Here is an 18584-nt window from a genome sequence, read left to right as displayed (position 1 = left end):
TGATGGAAGAGGACTGGACAGTAGGGGAGTGCACTCCATCCTCACAAAAGCTAAAACCTTATCGGGGGGGGGGGGGGTTAGCTTTTTTCACTTTTATCTTATGAAAGCTCCTCCACTTTTAAAATTAAATGTAGTGAGGGATGAGTGTCCTTAGCCTAGGCTATCATAGGTGTTTGGAAAGGGCACAGCTATCTTTTGCAGATGCTTTTGTTGTTGTTAAGAAGAGGAAGGAATAGGGAAGAGGAACAAGGCATAGCAGTGCATCCGGAAGGAAGTGACCAGAGAGAAAGACAGTAGCTCTAAATTTGTATGTCATGTGCAACTTTGAAAGAGCTAACGATAAAGGTGGAACTGGTTGCTTTTAGGAATTGTCTTAAGAGCTACTGCACTTCAATAGATTGTTAATCATGGAATATATTACATGTATATTAAAGGCCGTGGCCTCCCAACCAAAAAAAGGAGGGAATCTTCAGACCTCTATAATAGACAGGATAAGTTCTTTTAAAAATCTTGAAAAACTTATCAATAAACTATCTCATCTATTCTAGATTCTACAAAAATACCAGGAGGTATAAAATTCATGTTTAAAAACCAGCATGAACTCTTAAAAACACAATAAAATATAAGAGAGACAACCTGCTGAGACACTACAAAAGAAGAAAACTATGTTTCGATTTCACTTGTGGAAATAGCCATGAAAATTCTCAGTAAAACACCAGCAAATTTAATTAAATAGGAAATTCTCTGAATTAAAGAAGACAAATAACGCTTGGTATTTACTGTGTGCCAGGCATTGCTCTAATATATTATCTCAGTTAACAGTCCTCAAAACAGCCCTAAGAAAGAGGTTGTTATTATTACCCTCATTTTATGCGTGAAGAAATTTAGGCCAAGAAGTTAAATTACATGTCCAAGGATAAATTGCCAGTAAGTCACAGAGCCTAGTTTTTGAACCCTTGAGGTCTGGTATCAGCATACATTGAACCTGCGGTATCATACCAGTATGTGCCAAGATAACAATGCTAATTCAACAGTTCTTCCTGATTATGAACTCTTTAAAAGAATATCTGTTTTAAACCAACAGCAAACAACCTACTAAACGGGAAAACATTGGTGGAATTCCCCTTGAAATCAGAAAATGAAACAAGCGTGCCATACACCTTTGATGTTTGATATTATCCTGGCCAATGCAAGAATGCATCAAATAAAAGGTATAACTGCTTGAAAAAAATGGTGGAAAATAGCAATATTTGCAGATGTTGCAATCTTAAACCTAGGAAAACCAACAGAATCAACTGAAAAACTAAAAGTGAGAGTTCAATGAGATAGGTATATACCACAAAAAGATATTTAAATGTTGGTAGCATTTTTCTTGCTAGCAATACCCAGTTATAAAAATACTGGGAGAAAAATCTCATCATAGCAACAAAAGATAAAATTCCTAAGTTGGGGGTATTGATATGAAATGTTTAGGATCTCTGAAGAAAACTAGTATAAACTTAACTGAGTGAAAAAACGACTTAAGAATGGAGAGTTACCATGTTCTTGAATGTGAGTACTGAATGTTATGAAGCAAGAAAATTTCCCAAGTTAAATTAGTGTATTCTTGGCCAGAGAATACAGTCAGATTTTTAAAAAGTCAACTTAGGGAGTTCAGTGAGAGGTATATATGCACCTAATACATAAGTGAAATCATACATCAGTGGGGAAGGAGGAAGGAGTGTTTAGCAAAAGATTTTTAGATAATTGGTTATTTGTTCTTCGGGAAAATCGAGTTTGATAATTAAGCTACCCCTTTATGAAAATAAATCTGATGGGAGAATGAGAAAACAAATAAAAACATAAATTAGAGAGAACATTTATCTGAATATTTATCAGACCTTTGGATGAGAAGCAGGCTTATTTCCATTGCTGTCAAGTGATTGAAAGGGAAAAGACACTAAGGTAAATATGTGAAAAAACTTTGCATAATGATAGACAAAAGGTTAATATTTACTTCAGTAATAGTAAAAGCTCATACAGACTGATAACTGCCATTTATTAGTAAGCTCTCCCTGTGTTTTCAGTACTACCCTGGGCATTTTATTCATGTTAAAAATTTAATAGTCATCCTATCATTATGTAAATAATCGAGACTCAGAAAGTAAATGTTTTGCCCAAGAGCTTTTGTGCACACTTGTCCTAAATGGCGGGTCTTGGATTCCAACTTGGGTATGATAAGATCTTATGTTCTCAGCTCTTAAAAGATGTTGTTTTTCAAACAGGTTGTAAGACTAAAAGCACTGGATAAATGAGTAGTCAATTCAGATAGTGGCTAAATAAAAGAAATTCAAATAAACAATGGGGCAGAGGCTATTAAATAGAGATTTTAAAAACTGATAATGCTTATGCTACTAGGGGTGGGTTGAGACGTGAGATAAGGCAATTTTATGTACAGCCTGGCCCTCTGTATCCACAGGCAGGGGTTGAGCGGAGTTGGTTCCAAGGACCCCCATGGATACCAGAATATGCCCTTATGTATAAAATGGCATAGTATTTGTCTATAACCTTTGTACATCCGCCAGTATATTTTAAATCATCTCTAGATTACTTATAATACCTAATACAATGTAAATGCTATGTAAATGTTGTAAATACAGAGTACAATTAACCTTTGGGGCAAATTAGATCAATTGGATCAGCTTGTTCTGATCCCTTCAGCAATGAGAGCAGGATAGGATGAGTCAGGATAATATTTAAGACATAGGGGAACTGGCAAATTGTTGACTACCTGGCCTGGAGCAGAGTAGTTGGTGGGAGATTCAAGAGTTAAGTTATTCCATGACGTGGGCATATTCTTCCTGGTGAATTGTAGATGTTTGCTGATTTTTGACTACCTGGCCTGGAGCAGAGTAGTTGGTGGGAGATTCAAGAGTTAAGTTATTCCATGACATGGGCATATTCTTCCTGGTGAATTGTAGATGTTTGCTGATTTTTGAAATACCAAAAAATACTTTTCTTGCTAAGAAAGACTTATTTTCATCATCACTGACAAATATTTATATGCAGGTGACCCTGCTAGGCCTTGCTGTAGGTGGAGGGTGCTTTGCCTTTGCTAAATCAGAGTAAATGAAATAGAAAAGTTGTCTGGTCATAGGGGAGGCAAGATGGCCATAGTTTAGTAGGGGTAACCAAATGTCTTGGCTTGCCAGGAAAAGTCCAGGTTTATGCCTGTTGTCCTCACATAATTATTCATTGTGTCACCCTTTATTCCCTGAATTGTCCTGGTTTGGATGATAAATTATGTCATCTAACATTTAGCAATTGCAAAACTAGCTGTTCTTGGACCCCTTCCCTGCCTTATTTACTTATTTATTATTTTTGATGCTTAAAGAGCAGGGTTGTCTCTCAGATCCTCAGGTGTCTCCTCCTAAAGTAGCTTGATTTTTGAGACATTTATTCTGGAGCCATGGCAGCTATCTGATTCTTCTTTTGAACCAAAAGACTTTTCTCTCTGAATGAGAACTCCGATGTTCTAACTCTAAAATGTTCTGCTTTACCTCAAGTCAGACATTTGAATGGAGAGATTCTAAGTGTAAACACCTTGTTTTTGCCCCAATTCCCTCTTTCACTCTTCCTCCACTCATATGTGTAGCTTCTCAGGAACTACTGAAGAAAGAGAAGTTGTGGAGTTCTAGTTTTTCAGTGGTTGTTGTTGGATGCCATATAACTCTGAAAAAGACTTTTTTTAGAAAAAATTTGTTTTTGAGGTATAGTTGATTTACAATGTTGTGTTAGTTTCTGGTGTACAGCAAAGTGATTCAGTTATACATATATCCATCTTTTTTCAGGTTCTTTTCCCATGTAGGTTATTACAGAATGTTGAGTAGGGTTCCCTGTGTTATACAGCAGGTCCTTGTTGATTATCTGTTTTATATGTAGTAGTGTGTGTCTGTTAATCCCAAACTCCTAATGTACCCCGCCCCACATACCTTTCCCCTTTGGTAACTGTAAGTTTGTTTTCTATGTCTGTGAGTCTGTTTCTGTTTTGTAAATAAGTTAATTTGTGTCATATTTTAGACTCTACATGTAAGTGATCTCATGGTATTTGTCTTTCTCTTTCTGACTTACTTCACTTAGTATCTCTGGGTCCATCCAAGTTGCTGCAAATGGCATTATTTCATTCTTTTTTATGGCTGAGTAGTATTCCATTGTGTGTATATACCACATCATCTTTATCCATTCATCTGTCAGTGGACGTTTAGGTTGCTTCCATGTCTTGGCTATTGTAAATAGTGCTGCTGTGAACATTTGCGTGCATGTATCTTTTCAAATTAGCGTTTTCTCCGGATATATGCCAAGGAGTGGGATTGCTGGATCATATGGCAACTCTGTTTTTAGTTTTTTTAAGGAACCTCCATACTGTTTTCCATAATGGCTGAGCCAATTTACATTCCCACCGACAGTGTAGGAGGGTTCCCTTTTCTCTACACCCTTTCCAGCATTTGTTATTTGTAGACTTTTGATGATGGCCATTCTGACCGGTGTAAGGTGGTACCTCATTTTAATTTTAATTTGCATTTCTCTAATACTTAGTGATTTTGAGCATCTTTTCATGTGCCTATTGGCTATCTGTATGTCTTCTTTGGAGAAATGTCTATCTAAATCTTCTGCCCTTTTTTTTTTTTTTTTTTTTTTGTGTGTGTTACGCGGGCCTCTCACTGTTGTGGCCTCTCCTGTTGCAGAGCAACAGGCTCTGGATGCACAGGCTCAGCATCCATGGCTCACGGGCCTAGCCGCTCCGCGGCATGTGGGATCTTCCCAGACCGGGACACGAACCCGTATCCCCTGCATCAGCTGGCGGACTCTCAACCACTGTGCCACCAGGGAAGCCCCCATTTTTTAATTGGGTTTTTTTTTGTTGTTACTGAGTTGTATGAGCTGTTTGTGTATTTTTAAAATTAAGCCGTTGTCGGTTGCATCGTTAGCAAATATTTTCTCCCAGTCTGTAGGTTGTCTTTTCGTTTTGTTTATGGTTTCTTAAAAGGACTGTTTAAAGAGATGATATACCTGTATTCACTACACTTATATATTTATATAATCTTTAATTCTTAAACTTTTCCATATTTCTTCCACATTTCAGAGCAACTGTTTTCAAGGGAAAGATAAAGGGTTTCACAAAATCATCTTGAGAGTTCACTTTAGGATGTCCATGGGAAAAAATTGCATTTAATTTGCATTTGCTTATATAATATTGAGCTTTATTCTCAGTTTGTGACAATAAATGGACATATCTATTTACACATTTTCATTTTTTTATGTTACTTCCTGTGTCATTTAATGACACATTTCAGATCTCCAGCCCCAAAAGTAGGTATGTGGAGTACACGGTAGAGTAAAAGATGGTGCCACTCTCAGTCTTCACTACTCCAGTTTTGGCCTCTAAAAGGTTGAGAGAGCAATGTCTAAGCCCTACCCTTATTAGAGTTGCCTTTCTGAGGCACAGGCCTGGAGCAGTGATGCCTAGGAAGTAGCCCCTATGTTACTCGGAACTCCCTTTCTTCCAACAAGGCAGAGATTTAGTGAAAGTTTATCTCAGGGAGGAGTCAAACACTCAAGGCAGAAATGCACTGGGGTCTCACCAAGAGTTCTCACCAGGGACACAAACTCTATTGTGAGTGTCCATCTGCCACTGTGTTTCTCTGTTTACTCACTGTCGTGGCCCCCCTCCCCCCAGCATCCTCTCTCTGCAGACCAGCTTTCTCCACCTGATAGAGAAAGCCTGGTCACCTACATTTCTTTCATGGAGCTTCAGCCCATGAAATAGACACATAAATAGACACTTTAGCCCGGGGTCTACCTTCCTCTCTAGGTTACTTTGCTGGGGACAGCAGGGGTATGGTTCTTATAGGACTATAGCACCTCCTATTGGAGCTATGTTAATGGTGTGGGGTGGGAGGGGCAGTTGCCAGAGGAGATGGTGCTGGGGACCTTATGACCCTATAGAGTGACCCTGTGATGTTCCCAGCTGTGAGGATTGTTGGCATTCTTAGCCTCCTATCTGATTTGTTTAGGTGTCCAAGATGCAAGTTCTAAAGGACTTCTTGGTTATTTGTCTGCCCTGAGGCCACATATTTCTTGCTATTCTTTTGTCCTTTATCTTTCTTTTTAGCCTTAAAAACAGGCTCCATCTTAGCTCCTCTGGCCATAGATACCCTCAAGGCCCAGAGGAGTCTGTAAAGAATTGGACCATAGTATCCTAAAGGAAATCCACCTCTGACTAAAAAGCTACTGCATTTGTATCAGCAATCCTGGAAATACAGAAGGAGGGGCTGGGTGTTCTGCTTTTAGTCTAAACCAGCAATGTTTGTTGATTGAGTAGCATTTTGATTTATCGCATCATTCTCAGTTTGTTTCAGCTACAGTGAAGTGCCCTTTGCCTCTGCACCGCCCCCCCCCCCCCCGCCCCAAATGCCCTGACCCCTAGTTGCATTCTTGTTGTTTTTCCTAATTTCCTAGAAGACATTGGAATAGAATAGAGGTTTGGAAGTATAATTCAGCCATTATTTTAATTTATGAATGGTATTTTTTACACTAGTTGAATAGAATACATTTTGTATAACTGGCTAAAAATATTTTCTGTAAACACAGCCATTCAGACCTTGTATCTGTAAAGCCTCATAGGTAATAGGGGCTTGAAAAATATGTTGAATAAACTTGGAAGTATTTTTTATTTATCCTTACTTACCAAATGACAGGGACTGAATAGGAGTTGCATGCTGGAGTCAGAGCTCTTTGAGTGATGGAGGAGCTGTGACAGCCATCTCTCTATGTTAGAAAAGAGGCTGGGGCCATTGTTATTCACGGAAATTATTTGACTCTGAAGAACAGTGATGGAAGTACTTTATTTTGCTTCACACCATACACGTTGATTGCCTCAATACACTTTCCGTGTTTGACTTAATTTCGTAATCTCTTCCCAGACGGGATGTCCCCTTAGCAGTGTTACCTATTTCCACCTGAGCGAGAAAATTGACACACTAGATCTTGCAGTATTTAACAAGTTTATCATGGTGGTAAGGTTAAAACCACACCCTTATGTTAAGATTAGCTAGTTATTTTTTTTTTCATGTTTCTTGCCTTCCATTTTAGGGAAATGCAAAAAAATAGGGGTATGTTTCCTTCTCTTTTCCCCTTTCTGTCTCATCCTCTCCCTCACCCCAAAGAATTAGATAAGGAGCAAAGGAAAAATAAGGAAAGACAAAATGATTCCTGGGGCAGGGTTAGTACACAAATAAATGCATGTCTTTTACACTAGCTAGTTGGGGACCACCCATTTGGCTTTGAGTTTTAGAAGCCAAAACAAAGAAGAAATCGATCAATTGCAAGGCTGTGTTCATGAGATAAAAAGTAAACCAGCCACTTAGGAGAAGAATTATTTTTCCAGGAATTGAGACCCTGTGGATCCTTTATTAATGAAGGCTCTGGGTCCTTGGTACACTTCTCTCTGTTCTCTGAAGTGTCTGTAAAAGTACCCAGTTCAAGTATAAGGCATCTTAGTACAAGACATAGGAATAATGTTAGACTGGAGCACAGTTTAATTAAATCACTACTTTTCTGATGCTCTATAGCTATGGAAATGGCCCCCTATAATCGTTCATGCCATTGAACTTTTTATGAAAATTGAGTACCAAAGAGGTCCAAGGTTATAGTTTTCTAGTAACTACTCTGCTTTAACAATTAACTGAGGGGGCCAGCAGCACTAATCATCTGCCTTTGAAAAATTGAAGAGTTTAACCAGGACTTGATTTCAAATCTAGTTGTATAAATTGACTTGGAGGCCAGGTCATTGAATTCCTCAGAAAACAGTTCTATGTCCAACATGCAGACATGTTTTTTGTTTTTTTTTTTTGTTTTTTAAATTTTATTTTATTTGGCTGTACCGTGCGGTATGCAAGATCTTAGTTCCCTGACTAGGGATCGAACCCATGTGTCCCCTGTATTGGGAGCATGGAGTCTTAACGAGTGGACCGCCAGGGAAGTCCCCCAAACATGTTTAATGGATAGTGTTTTACGTTATAAGGTAGTAATTTTTTTTTAATTTGTTAAATTTCTGACACAGAAGCCCAACATAAAAAACTGATAGAAGTGAGGTGTTTGGGCTAGAGATGAGGTGGACCCTCACCTGCTCCAGACCTTAGGGCAAGGTTTAAAAGCCACTGTGAGATTCAAGGCTAACACCATTTTAGTTTGGAAAAACTTCAAGAAAGCCTGGATCACCAGACTCCCACTTTTATGGAACAAGCTCACCCTGTGTGCCCCCTACCCACAGAATACCTGTAGAAAGCCTAATTTTAACATTTAACTCATTAACTTCCTGTTTAAACCACTGTGATTCTGATAGGTTGGTGACATGGTTAGCAATAACCCAAATATTTGGTAGATCAAGTTAAAAACTAAGAAGGTGGATTTTTGAGGCCTAGTAATCATATTCACTTGAGTTGGTAGCATTCTTCTGCTGAAACAGTAAAGGAAAAACAGAATCCCATGTTCAGAATTTTTGTAGAAGGAAATAAGTTTTTAATGGAAGAAAATGTATCCGTTGTAGCTTTTCCTGAATGTTTTGCGGCCTCTACCTAAAACTTAACTGTCTATACTCCCTTGGATATAAGATGTCTCTGTTGTGCATTTTCAAAACATTTTATATCAGAGGAAGTAACTGAATTCATTTGTCACCTGATTGGCATGATTGTATATAAAAACTCTTGCTTGTGTTTTTGGAGGGTAAAAGTTCTCAATCCTACAGCCAAAACTCAGCTCGTGGACCAAAAGATGTGGTCATGCCTCATGTGGTACACACAGGAATTCTTCCAGGACTCAGAATACAGCTAGGGAGACAAGGCACACACAGGAAGAGTGTGCAGCTTTCAGATAAAAAGCAAGTTTTCCATTGTGACTATATTGTGATGTCAACACTCACCTAAAAAGCACCACTCCATAAAGTGGGGAATGTTCTTTGAGCAATAAAAGAAGCCATGTGTTTATTCTGTAAACAGCACTTAAGTTTACAGTGAGTTCTGTAAACTCACTGCCTTCTGCCTTCCTTTTCATTCAAGCACTTTATTACCCACCAGAGCTTGATGAAATTACAAAATAATTTTTGTTTCCTTATCAGAGTTCAGATTGTTGCATAAAGCTCTCTAATCAATTGTAATACATTTTCTGACTTTCATCCAAATTTATTCTGTCTACAAAATGCAGCTCAAGAATCATCTCCCCTGTTGAATGAAGTGTGAGACCTTCAACACACAGTGCCCTGTCTGTCCTCTGAGCTTGCAACTCGGCTCTCTTATTTGGGTTTTGTCATGCAGGATCTGGTGGCATGTATTAGTCTTCCATAGATTTCACTCTTCCTGTGTGTGCCTTGTCTCCCTAGCTGTATTCTGAGTCCTGGAAGAATTCCTGTGTGTACCACATGAGGCATGACCACATCTTTTGGTCCACGAGCTGAGTTTTGGCTGTAGGATTGAGAACTTTTACCCTCCAAAAACACAAGCAAGAGTTTTTATATACAATCATGCCAATCAGGTGACAAATGAATTCAGTTACTTCCTCTGATATAAAATGTTTTTAGCCTCATTATTTCATCTAGAGTTTTTCTCTCAACTCAGGATCAAGCCTCCATATGCCAGTTAGTGTGTTGATTTGGAGGGGTGGAAAGGAATGTTGACTGGTTAGAAGAATTCTCAGAGAAATCATCTTTGGGTAAAATGTTCTACATGATCCTCTAAAGGGCCATGCAACTGTGTATTCTGTGACTCTAAATATTTCTGCTGGAAAAAGTCTGTTTACACTGAATACCACCATACGGTGGCCTTTGAGCAGTTTTAAAAGAAAACAAACCTTCAAATCTCCAACTATGGTGCTTCAGCTCAGGCTGGTTTTGTGGCATGTTTATGCTTTTGTGGGCATTTAGCCAGAACAGAAATAGCAATGCTGAACCTTGAAGGAGAGTGATTTTTCAGGTTTACATCTGATCCTCTAGAAATAAGTTTTACGGTTATAAATTTTAAAAAGGAATTTTTTTTCAAAATACAGTTCTTAATTGGAATGACTGAAAGGAAAAAAATAAAAATCATTTCAACACTCTCAGGTGTAACTTTTTAGAACCACAGTATTTTCTTACTTTTTCAATCTATCTTAATTCTTTGACAAAAAAATAATTTTCGAAAAGGCTTTTATTTTTCTTGTTTGAACTTTGTTTCAAATTTTCTCACTTGTTTACTGTTCAAGTTTTGAATTACACAATTTTTTTAAGGAATTACCATCTTTTTAAAAGAGCAGGATTGGCTATTTGCTTTTTCTTCTTTACCAAACATGGGTGAGGCTGTGATGTTTACTCATGGTCATATGGACTGTGCTTCCACAACCTTGTGGCAAAGTGAGTAGTAAATTGAACCAGAAGAAAAATGGATTTATAATTTTTTCCTTGAAGATTAATGGTTTCACATTTAAAAATGTGGACACTGATTAACCTTTCATATTATTAAATTCAGTGCTAATTTGTCAAGGAATAGTTGAAGTTCATGTTTCTGAAACTAATTCTACAACTATGATAATGTAACTTAATTCCTTAGAATATCTGTGAATGAATCGGTGTAGATAAAATTAAAGATGGCAGATCCATACTGATAAAAGGCTTTTAACATATTCATGGAAATCAGTTAATTAGTCATGTATTACAGGTATTTCTAAATAATGCTTTGTAATATGTAACTATGATTTCAAGTCTTAAACCAAGTGATGAAATCTTTTTGCCTTGTGATAATTTGAGAAATTAAGCATTGTGAACAAGATAGCTATCGTTAGTAAATGAACTACTCAGGTTGATTATAAATCTATTTTACAAACTGCCCGTCCCATCCTATCAGTTGGTTATGAAATCAATTTAGTGGGCTATGACTAGCATTTTAAAAGGGAGGGAAGGGAGCAGGGGACTAGGATAGAATAAAATAGAATGGAGAATGTCAGTGTAATTTTGCATAGTGAGGATAAGTGCTGTTTGGTGGTACTTTGTGTGTGTCTGTGTGTATGTGATACATATTTTTTATGTATGAATATATGTGTCTTGAAATCAGAGAAATCTGTACGCTATCACTGCTAGTGGTAATGAGTTAGGTAACCTGGTGGCCTTGTGGTTGTTTAAATGACTGTACACACAAAATAGATAGTTAGTGGGAAGCAGCCGCATAGCACAGGGAGATCAGCTTGGTGCTTTGTGACCACCTAGAGGGGTGGGATAGGGAGGGTGGGAGGGAGATGCAAGAGGGAAGAGATATGGGGACATATGTATATGTATAGCTGATTCACTTTGTTATAAAGCAGAAACTAACACACCATTGTAAAGAAATTATACTCCATTAAAGATGTTAAAAAAAAATAAAACCGCTAAGACTGATGTCAGAAAAATTTAAAAATCAACAACTGTACACACAATACAAACTGATGGCCGGCTTTAATTGGAAGGTTCCAGTATTTGTACTGTGCTTTTAACAGGGAATAAAGGAAGACCTGTGTGACTTGCTGAACAGATTTGTATTTGACAGGAATCTGGTAAGGAAAGCTAATAATACTCTGGTTAACAAACTAGAGATCCAAGAAAAATTTTTAAATGTCAAATGTATATTGAATCTAAATCAGAAGCAATTTAATAGGAATAATTGTTCAGTCCAGCAGGTTATGTCGCAAAAGGCAGTAGTAAACAATGGGTGCGGATGTGGTTCACTACAGAACATACAGGTCAATTATGTTGCTCAATAGAGAGCTGCCATGTAATGTATCAAAACTATTAATGGAGTTTAAGACTACATTTATGAAATCTATGGATAGGTAGTCCTGGATCGTATGTGGAGTACAGGGTCTGGTTTGGAACACCACACTTTTAAGAGGGGTGGTGACAAGCTGGAATCCTGGAGAATAACTGAGGGGAGTCCTCTGATTGAGTCACCTCCTTCAAGTTTTATCTTCTTTATCTGTAACAAAAGCACAACTGGATACATTTTATAGGAATTTGGCTGCCAACAGTGCTAAATGTAACGCAGACTGAATGGGAATATTATGGCTCTTGTTCCCAGACAGCTCACAGGCTAGCATGGTGATGGTAATTTATATATTAATATGTCTGATTAGGCTGTTCAAAGTGCTTTGAGTTCTTCTTTCTACATGACATCTAAAAATATTCTCAAATCACAGATTTGTATTTTTGAAAAATATATCATTTAAATGTTTATTTGGCATCATCCTTATTTAACATGTATTTTAGTATAGTCACCATTTATAAAGAATACATTCAGTACCACCCCACCCCCCAATAACTTAATTAGGTGGCTATTGGAGAAAGGTCACTAATTCATGTTACTATAGTGGATTTCTTGATTGATTTTTCCCACAACTAAGCAGTGCTAGTGTGAAAGTTGCCTCACTGTCAAACTGGATATCATAGTGAGGTTTGTTAAATTAGATTCTACTAGAACTAATTTCAGAAAAGGATACCATTGTTTAACTGTAAGTAATGTCTGATATCTATAATATGAAATCTTGCATCATAGTCAGTATGCAGTTACAAGCTTGATAGGAAACCCAGAATTCATAAAGAAAAAGATTATAGATAAAGCTATAAGAAAATGAGAACTTTGTACATTGACAAAAAGTTGGAATGCAAATGGAAAAACTAACATATTTGCAAAAAAAAGACAAAGGGATAATGTTCATAATTATAAGTATCCTATCAATCAATGAGAAAAAGACTCCAGACCCAGTAGAATAATGGGCATTAGAGATGTACAAACAATTTTGCTAAGGAAATACAAATGGATAATAGGCATGAAAATGTGTTCACTGTCATCAGTGATCAGCAATTCAAAGAATCAAGTTGATGTGTGGGGAAGAGAAGGTCAAGAGAATAGCATTTTTAATCTGACAGATTGGCAAAAATCAAAAGGGTTAGTAGGGCTGGTGTTGGTTGGCTGGTGAGGAAATAGCTGCCGTCATCCACTGTTGATGACAGTGTAAATTGGCATAAGCTTTTGGTGCAAGTTAAAAAACATTTAGAAGAGTAGTCCCATTCATGAAACTTATTTTAGTCCTGAGCAAACTACCTTTCTTTTAAACAACAAAAGATATTTGAAAACTATTATGGGGCCAATACTCAGATGGAGCAAAAAGCAGGTGTATAAGAGCAAACTTTTCTGCAGAAGCCAGGTTCAAGTTAGTGTGTGTGTGTGTGTGTGTGTGTGTGTGTGTGTGTGTGTATTTTTAAGGTTAAAATTTAAACTTACAAGAAACAAGTCAGAGAGCTCTGAAACATGATACAGTCTTAACTCCTAAGAATTACTTAGCTAATTCCAGTTTGGTTAAAATACTTCCAACCATATCTCTAAGTGAATTCTAGAACTGTTTAAGTGATTGTTTATATGTGCCCTGCCCTGTTCCAGAAAGGATTTAAGGTAGCTTGAAGTATTCTGTTTTACTTAATTATCGTAATTTTAGTCTTGGAAATCCTTAATGACTGCATGATACACTGAAATTACCACAGTAAAACTTGACACTAGTAGTATGGTTCTCTTAAAAAGTGTTTGAGGCTTAATATGAGATTCCTGTTTGTAAAATTAATACACAGATTTTTTTTTTTAACAAGAGCTGGTGCTTTAAAAAATCCTTGTAAAACTACTTTTGTCTAAAAATTACTTTGTCTGAAGCAAAGCTCTCTCCTATAAACAGGTGTCTCTTGCTTTGTTGTTCAAATAAAGAATGAACTTTATCATTAGAGCATATTTCATAAACATTCATAATTTGACATTTGCATGTTTAGTGTGAGTAAAAGAAACTTTCAAGGGTTAATAGAAAGCCTATTAGAAGAACACAAAAGTGAAATGATTTCTAAACATTGTATTTACCAAGCCCATTTCATTAAGTTCTCGATCTGTAATTCATACATAACAAAAGCTATTAATTTAAAATAGGAATTTTTTCTAGAAATTTAAATTTATGGGAATACTATTAAAGATTGATTCACCTAATGATTATTTACTACTTTTGATTACCAAAAACAATAACAACAACAAAAAACAGAATTAATGGTCCTTATGATGTACGTAATTGGCACATTTAGCTTTAGGGTCATGGAGAAAGTTCCACCAAGAATAGTCTACCCTAACCTACACTTCTAAATTCTGAAAATGTTAGAGATTTGAGGTCTCCAACAAACTCTCTTTTTAAAAAGTGATCTGGAAAAAATATTAGGCATATGCCTAAAGGAGATTTGTTTTAGTTAATATGACATTTTCCCAAAAGATGAGTGGCTGGAGAAGTTCGTGGTCACTCAGACCTATACATGTGTTTGGGAGATTTTAGTTGGAACTGGAAGGTAGTTCCTAGCTCTCTGTGCAATGCACTTGTTATTTAATAGAAAAAAGGAATGTGGGTTGTCAATGATGAGCAATAAAAATCCTCTCCAAAGCATATGGAACAGAGATGTGGGCCAATTTTTGTTTTTTGATATTGTGGGGGTTTTTTTCGGGGGGGGAGAGGACAGTCAAGGGTATCCTTTTCATATTTATTTAACTCATAATAATCTTAGAAATTGCCTTTTGTCTATTTGATCAGAATTTAAAGATCAATTTTTTTTTTTTTTTTTTTGCTGTATGTGGGCCTCTCACTGTTGTGGCCTCTCCCGTTGCGGAGTACAGGCTCCAGACGCGCAGGCTCAGCGGCCATGGCTCACAGGCCCAGCCGCTCCGCGGCATGTGGGATCTTCCCGGAGCAGGGCACGAACCCGTGTCCCCTGCATCGGCAGGCGGACTCTCAACCACTGCGCCACCAGGGAAGCCCAAAGATCAATATTTTTAAAAAGACACTTGTGAACATTTATTTCTGATTACTTTTTGATAATTAAGTCATACTTCCATGTTGTACATTTTGTGATACTTGATCTGTTTGTAAGATGATAGGACAAATAAATACAAAGAGAATTTGAAGTTAAAAGACTTGCCTTGAATTCTGATGCAGACGTTCAACATGGGATCTCAGGGCTGACCTTTTATGTGAATCTAAAGACATACAGCAAGTATTTACCATAGAAATTGGGGAAAGTGGGAAGGGGTAGTTTCATGGATAGAAAGTGTTGGATTTAGAGAATACACATCACAATATAATGCCCAAGTGATCAGTCAATGAAGTTCATTCTAATTTAACATTAATAAAAAGTCAATGCAAAAAAGTGTGAAGATCCAAAACAGGATGGTTCTACAAATTGTGCCACAATCTTGGGAACCCAGATCCACCCTTTCAGTATTTCATCTTGGTTAATTACATGAATCTATTACACTTTAGTCAGAATTTTGCCATGTTATATTTATGGCACAAACAACATACAGGTGGCAACTTACAGATTGGAACAGTTAAGTGAGCAGGTGTGGGTCCAACTTTGTACATAGCAATAGCTAGTTATAGGTGCTTACCTAGATTTCCTGCTCACTTATCCTCCAAGACCAACTAGGTGGTGGCCCCTAACCCTGTTCTGGCTGGGTTTCAGATTAAAACTTTCTGGTTAACTCCTGGTTGTTTATGTATCAGTCGTTTCTGTGGCCTTTTTTGTTTTGAGAACTGTTTTTCAGTTCCAGTCAATACATGTGTCTGGAGTCTTATGCAAAGCAATATGCCAAATGTTACGAGAATGTAACATGTTGGCTGGTATTCAGTTTTGCCACATTCAGTTTTGGGGCTTCCTGACTCATTGAGGGTGATACATATGTAAATAATAAAAGCACACTATAATCAAGGTTTTGAAAGCTCAGGAGTGAGGAGGAAGATTACTGTGGGGGTCTTCATGGAGGAGCTGTTATTTAAAAGTGGAATTAGACATGGGCAGGATTTTGGACAAGTAGAGAAAAGGGGGGCATTCCCAAGGCGGGGATACTCATGCTGGCATTGCTGTAGTTTTCCAAGAATTTCAGGGAGGGGCACTATAAGTCAGCTGTTGAAGGCATTGCCTGTGTGTACCTATTTCCTCTGTAGATATTCTTTTCCTGTGCCATCAGCAGATAAGTTAGTTTATTGAATTACAGTGGACAGAATTACAACACATATACATTGGAACAGTTAAGTAAGAGCTGTGAGACTATAGAGGAGAAAGGGTTGTTTTTATGTCAGAAACATGGTTTAAGGTGATCACTTTGCAGTTATACATAAATTTAACTTTGACCGTTTAGGCAAGTAAAGAGGAAAAAAGCAAAGCACAATGGACATACCAATTACAAGAAACATAACAATTCTTTAGAGTAAAAAATGTTCTCTATTACTGATTTTTAAAAATTATGAAAATGTTCAAGTATATTCAAATACTCTAGTATAATGAAGTTCTAGCTCCAACAGTTACTAATATTTTGCTCACCTTGTTTCATCTATCCCGCCCCACCTTACTGTTAGGGAGGGGTGGTGCTGTAGTATTTTGAAGCAAGTCCCAAATCACCTGTATTTCAGTATGTATGTCTAATTGATAAGGATATTTTTTACATATCTACTATATTATAATACCTAACAAAATTAATAGTAATTTCTTAATTATCCTACCCAGTATAATTTTCCTGACTTGCCCATGTATCTTTTGTATAGTTTGTTTATTTGAATCAGGCTCCAGAGAAGAGCCATATATTTGACTATGTCTAGTGAGTTTCTTTTATTACTTAACATTCTCCACTGCCTTTCCTGCCCCCGCTCTGCTAATGCTATTTGATTTGCTGCAGAAACCCAATATTCGTCTTGTCGAGGGGCCCTTGTTGTGGGTTTGACTTGGTGATTCCATGTGATGTTTAACTTGTTCCTTCATCTCCTGTGTTTCCTATAGACTGATAGGTTTAGGAACTTGATTAGCTTCAGTTTTTTTTTAAGTGGAGGAAAGGAGATCAAATATTTTTATAGATGGACCTTTGTACTTCCTATTGCATCCTATCATGAGACACATTGATGTCTGATTTTCCTATTTTTTTTTTTTTTTTTTTTTTTTGCGTTACGCGGGCCTCTCAATGCTGTGGCCTCTCCCGCCGCGGAGCACAGGCTCCGGACGCGCAGGCCCAGCGGCCATGGCTTACGGGCCCAGCCGCTCCGCGGCATGTGGGATCTTCCCGGACCGGGGCACGAACCCGCGTCCCCTGCATTGGCAGGCGGACTCTCAACCACTGCGCCACCAGGGAAGCCCTTCCTATTTTTAATGATAGATCAGTGTTCCAAGTTATCAGCTCCAGTTATCTACTATGAAGTTCTCCATCAACCTTTCACCTATGATTTTAATGGCTGTTGATAATTGTTGCCTAGATCCCTTATTTCATCAAGGATTACAAAATGATAATTTTTTACTTTTCTTTCTACATTTATTAACTATATGAATCTTCTATAAAAAAACTTTCCCTTTCAACTATTTGGCTACCCTCAAATACAGGCTACGCAGTAAAGACAGGCTAAATGTGCCATTCCCTTTCTTTTATTTACCAGTTTGGGGGGTATTGAGTTTTCACAAACTAAGGTGACCATTGAATTTTCTTTTTTAGTATTATAATTTTCATGGGTTTTAATGTTTTATATTAACTGTATTATTGTAACTTGTACTACTATTAAATACATAATAACATATTATATATGCAAATTTTAATTTGCATGTCAATTCATTGCAATAATTTTTCTTTTTTATGCCAAAATTGTACCATCTTAGGCCTGTGGGAGCCTTTCAGGTTGGCTCCTGTGTCTTTTTTGGCAGGACCTCATCCATCTTTGCTTTCTGAGGTAACATGCCCTAGGCTCGGCTCATCTTATATATTTTCCTGCTCCTTCATGGAGCCCTGGTTCCTCTTATTGGGAATGATCTTGTACTAATTTTTTTTAATAGCACTTTTATAATCAGGAAAAAACTGTACATGTACATTGTAAATATTTAACATTAAGAAAAATTTAATATGGAACACACATTCTCACTACCCATTATTAACCTCTGATTTTTTTTCTCTTAGTCAACATATGTGTTTGCATATATAGAATACATGACTATTTTATATACATATATACACCCATATGTATATGTGGTGCATATAAATATATATATGCACCTTTGTATCTAAAGTGTTTTCAGTTAAAAGGAATTGTGGGCATTTTTTCACGTCAGTAGAAATCTTCAGAAGAATTGATTTTTAAATGAGTTCACAATGTTCCATTATATTTCCTGGGGCTTTTTCCCTTTTTTTCAACTGTCTTAAGTAATGATTCAGCTGCCATCTTGGTACATAAATCTAAGAGAAGTAGGTTTAAGAGAGAAGCATTTTTAAGTCTCCTGATACATAGTGAACATATTCATTGTCATATGAAAGACACTGGTTAATCTGATAGATGGTGCATTAAGAGTTGGAGTCAAAACCTTGGAAGTCCTTTCTCTTCCACTTTACTAACTAGCTTCATGGTGCTTGAACAAATTATTCAATATTTTTGTGCCTTAGTTTACTCATCTATAGAATAGAAAAAAAAATAAAACTTAGTAATGAATCAAAAGAGTTCTACTCTTT

At 37.1% G+C, this 18584-nt stretch overlaps 1 protein-coding gene across 3 annotated transcripts in view; it reads left to right on the top strand.

Annotated features, from left to right (window-relative positions):
* Nucleotides 1-18584, top strand: part of CAB39 (calcium binding protein 39) — an 86428-nt gene that overhangs the window by 10238 nt on the left and 57606 nt on the right. The window contains exon 1 of one of the 3 annotated variants that reach the window (XM_032636823.1): nt 1192-1211. The exons of the other annotated variants lie outside the window; for them this stretch is intronic. The gene's annotated coding sequence lies outside the window, so the exon portion shown is untranslated. Of the gene's footprint in view, nt 1-1191; nt 1212-18584 lie in introns of those variants that run through there. 3 annotated transcript variants of the gene reach the window in all.

This window comes from Phocoena sinus, chromosome 7, assembly GCF_008692025.1.
Source record: "Phocoena sinus isolate mPhoSin1 chromosome 7, mPhoSin1.pri, whole genome shotgun sequence".
In the NCBI taxonomy this organism is placed as follows: Eukaryota; Metazoa; Chordata; class Mammalia; order Artiodactyla; family Phocoenidae; genus Phocoena; species Phocoena sinus.
The sequence above is the reverse complement of the archived record's forward strand: the minus strand, read 5'-3'. Positions and strand labels throughout refer to the sequence as shown.